The sequence below is a fragment of the Diospyros lotus genome, chromosome 13, assembly GCF_014633365.1.
Source record: "Diospyros lotus cultivar Yz01 chromosome 13, ASM1463336v1, whole genome shotgun sequence".
Classification (NCBI taxonomy): domain Eukaryota; kingdom Viridiplantae; phylum Streptophyta; class Magnoliopsida; order Ericales; family Ebenaceae; genus Diospyros; species Diospyros lotus.
In genome coordinates this window covers 13,443,706-13,448,439 of record NC_068350.1, presented here as the reverse complement: position 1 = coordinate 13,448,439, position 4,734 = coordinate 13,443,706, and positions in this window count along the sequence as shown.

The window sequence follows — 4,734 nt, the reverse complement described above, 5'->3', positions numbered from 1 at the left end:
TTTTAAATTGTGCCATTTTATTTCAATGTAATTGGATGGATGAATGAATGAATGTTATGGGTATTTGATTTAATTAAATTGTAATTATTTTTTATTTGGTATGTAAGAGAGACATAAGTCTCCTTTTATTTTTATTTTAGATTTAAAATTATATTATACAATAGATAACATAAAATGAAGAAGAAGCCATCAAGAGTTGATGACACCAAGGTGCAAAAAGGCCAAGAAAGACCAAGCATATGGAGATGTGTTTGTGTGTGTGTGTTTTTTCGTGCTATTAATTAAGTACAAAGCCTCGGATTTAATTAATTAGAAAAAGTACATGATTATCCTATTTATTATTTTATGCATTAGTTTGATGTATGTGATGCATGTTGAAAAACTTAATACATTGAGATCTTAATAAATAAAGATAGAAATCTTCCCTAATTGTGCAAAAATCAATATTAGATTAAAGCAGTAAATGCCATTTATCATGGCCTTCCATCGTCGTATGTAATCGTTACTAAAGGAAATCACTAGTACGGTTGTACAGACAAAAATTAATTTTTTATTATGTATCAGATACACGCAGTGGAATGTAATATACATGCCATACATAGCTTGGGTATTTAAGCAACATGCATATTTAACAATTGATTATAAATAAATGTATACCTACTGCCCGATGAAGGGATGAAATAAAGAACTGATTTTTGTATTGAGACGGAGTCCACCTCAAAATGTGGTGGTTCTAGTTGATACACACCTAGTATGTTGAATAGTATTGTTCCGATCACCTCTTCTCTTGCTAGACACATAGGATTTGCGTATCATCGGTGCCCTCGTCTCAAAATTATACACGTAACAATTACACATATAATTTCTATCTTAGCAGAATATTTTATGATGAAACAGAGAGGAAAAAGGAGAAAAATAAAAAGAGAAAGCATGTGTGTGTGTGAGAGAGAGAGATTGCAGAGGCCCTGCCTCTTTTCTTTTATTCAATCCCCCCTCCCTTTTTTTCTTCTTCTAATTCAAACCCTTTTAACGTCTGGCCCCCCTTTAATAATGCAGCAATCATGTAGTTTACTATGCACTATGCATTTTAACTATGCACTATTGCCAAGGGTCCAATGGTCAACTTTTGACCAACTATTTCTAGAGACATTTCGGGCATATGATGTCAATACCAAACGCAACACTATATGGTGTGTGACTTACTAGGTTTACTACCCGCTAGTAATCAAATAACATCGAAACCCTTTTTGGTATCTGTCAACTTTTTGACCCATCACCAAAACTTCTCCAAATTTCGACGACGTTTCGAGAGTTACTAAATAATGCCTAGCAGTAATTCAGTATAATATAGGTGGTAGTAAAGTCTCATTTTAAGCGAACCTATTATAGTTAACAATTACCGTATGCTATAATCCTTCCATCACCTAATATCCTGACTGAGCGAGAGCCATGGAGTAATAAGCTCACAAACGCAGTAACTATGTGTTAAATCTCATTAATGTGACTAGATGACACCACATGAAACACATTTCTTAACTTTCAATCTTCCCTGACCAAGGACTATCCCGTTACATTAATAGTTGATCACATAGGATGTTCACCCCATCAAATATCGACGAGGGTGACAGATCATATTCCCAACACTTGTCTCCATATACCAGTAATACGGAACCACATAGATGAACATTCCCACCTCCTAATTAGATGGTCCGACTCATTATCAAATCCGGCACACCAATACACAAAATAATTGTGCCAATTTAAGTCCAAGAATTAACACACCATCATAACCTGAGGACTCTACAATTATCCACCATACCATGTGGTTAGTCATTGGTGTCACATTCGGATGATTATTCCCCAACGACCACCCACAGGTCTACCAATGATATCTCATGTCATATGACACGTGACACACTATCCTTCCATCAGTATCCCCATATTAAACGAGGTAGTAACCCCTATGTTATTCCATACTCGATTAATTGGAGTCTCTATCCAAAGAATCTAAGGACTAGGAATAGTTTAAGAAGTTATGTTACTAGAGAATCATGTCAGACAATCTCAACACCTTGAGAATAAGATTTTCACACAGAAGATCTAGAGACTCATTCATATAAATGATTGGAGAAAATATGAATGAAGAAAAATTTTTATTTTATTGATTTATACAAAAATACAATTAATTCTTTAAAAACAAGCCCGCTAGATGTCATCTAAATCTATCGTCAGGGCACACAACACTAACAGTTACTTGATTGGGTGCACTTTGGTTGCCCATAGGTGGGAGGGTGCATTTTAAGAAAGTAGATTGATGCCTATCTAAAGCATATGATGTTGTTGGTGTACCCATACCCTTGTGACCTAGAAACCACTATAGTGTTGCAGTCATAAGAGTTCAAATGGATCATTGGCTGAGGTGAAAGGTTAAATCTAAATGTTTCATCATCCTAGAAACCACTATAGTGTTCGAATTTGATGGTAGATAGGTCGAAGATCGAACTCTACATGAGATGTAGAAGGAAAAAGTTGCCTACGTGAATATATGGGTATCCTTAGAAACCACCATAGTGTTTCCAGGTATCCATGTAGGAAAGAACTTGATCACCTACTACAAGTCTTATCGTATTCGCTTTTACCACCTGGGAAGTGTGGGATTAGAAAAGCTAGTGGGAGTACCATTTGGTTTGAGATTGAAACTAAATGGTTAAACAAGATAAAATTAACCGACACTATGTTTTTCTTAAATTCTGCAATATTCTCCAATGGAAAACCCAAATTCTCATATTTTGGACAATAACCACTTAACTAGACTTAATTTTAAGGATTATCTAATTGATTACAAGAGTTGTAATTGGGTGGCAAAAAATTGCAAGCATTGAAATCAATTTGTTAGAGAAGACAAAGGAAAATGTTTCCATTGCCAGTGGGGTAGACACTAGAAGAGGAACTATCCAAAATGTCTTCAAAGCTTGTGTTGTTGCCAAAATACAACAATGGATTTGTAATGTGAGAAAGTTGGTCTTGATGTTCACGTGCAAGGATAATTAGGAGACCCAAAATAATCAAGAGGCCTTGAGAGATGATAGATTGTTGATGATGGTGAGTGGCTGCTTATTGATGAACGTGAGGCTTAAAATAATCGAAAGGCCTTAAAGAATTGAGAGGCCTCAAAGAACCGAGAGATCTTTAAGAATCGAGTGGTTGTTGAGAACTAAGTGATCTTCAAGAATTGAGTGATCTTCAAGAACTGAGTGGCCTATCAAAACAAAAAAATGGAGAGAGGCGTGAGAGACTATTCCTGTGCAAACCCTCCAATGCTTAAGTTAACCTTCGAGTGCTTGAGCACAAAAATAGGGTTTGAGTATCAAAGCGAGCGTACCTAAATAAGGAGGCGGGCCTCTTATTTATAGAGAAGTATGGAGTAATCCTAATTAATCTAGGGTTAGGATTATTTGTAGATAATGCTTATCTTAATTATTCCTAGTCTGGCTAGGACTATGATTGTTATGGATGACGTCTGTCTCTTATGGATGATGCTTATCATGAAATTTCTCATGGAGGGTGTTTATCTCAATTATTCAAAAGTCCTTTTAGAATTAGAATTCTCTATGGAGAATTAACTATTTTCTTCGAATATTTGGATCGAGAAACACCCCAGAAGGGTGCGTTGGCTTTGAGGGAAGCTCTTGGGATTGAAGAACATTTATGGCCACGAGGCCACTTAGGATCGAAAGGCCTCTCGGTTTGCAACCAAGTGGTGGTCTCTCGGCCACCTCTTGATTCGTTTACTTGTGCACCTTCTGCTTCCTCAATCTTCAATTGGCGATTACTGGTTTCGGAAGGCTTAACTCGGCCGATGTGGAGCTCGTTAAGTGCGAAATCACCCTGCCGCTTCCATTCCCTGCCAATGGATGAGTGAAGTGGAGTGCCAATAGTTCCAGGAGAAATACGCGATTCCCGACGAGTGGGAGGTCGAGTTCAACACCAGTCTTTGAGCATGCCATCTCGTCGTCAGCCGCCTCTGTATCTACAAGTACGCCTTCGATCGGGGTTTTTACTTGCCCCCCCGAGGGAGGGTTATGTCGCTTCTGTAACATCTCACCATCGTTCTAACCTAGCTATCCCCTTTTGGGTGGGGGTACCTGATGGGGTTTATTATCATCTGCCATTTTAGTAAGATAGAGCCTTTGGGGGATCTTTTCAACTTCTTCTTCACCACCAACCGTGACCCGGGGGGTTGGATTTCAATTTCACCCAGGATAGTGAGGGAGGGTAATGTCATCGCGCCCAAGGAGCGTCCTGAACTAGAGATCAAGGCCTCAACACTCATGTAATCTGGAGGGTCGAAAGACTCAAACGATTGGAAGGAGAGCTTTGTCTTCGTCCGCCCTAGACAATTCAGTTCTTCGCAGGAGATTTGGTCCATGTGTAATGGGTGGACTCTGGACACCAAGCACAAATGTCCGAGCATCGAGGACATTAAAGAAACAGCCGGTAAGCTCATGAAGATGAGTCGGAACTAGGAAGAGGGATGGCTCTCCAATCCGATGCTCACCAAAGCGGACCTAGATGGTGAAACCTGTAAGCGCTAGCCTTCGCCTTTCTTCCTTTCTTCTTCACTTTTTTTCGTCTTTACCAGACATTGATCTTCATTATTCTTTGTGCACAGTTGAAAATCTTTGGGAGATAACTTATTCTCTTATCCCCAAGGGGATGGTTTTGGACTTCCCC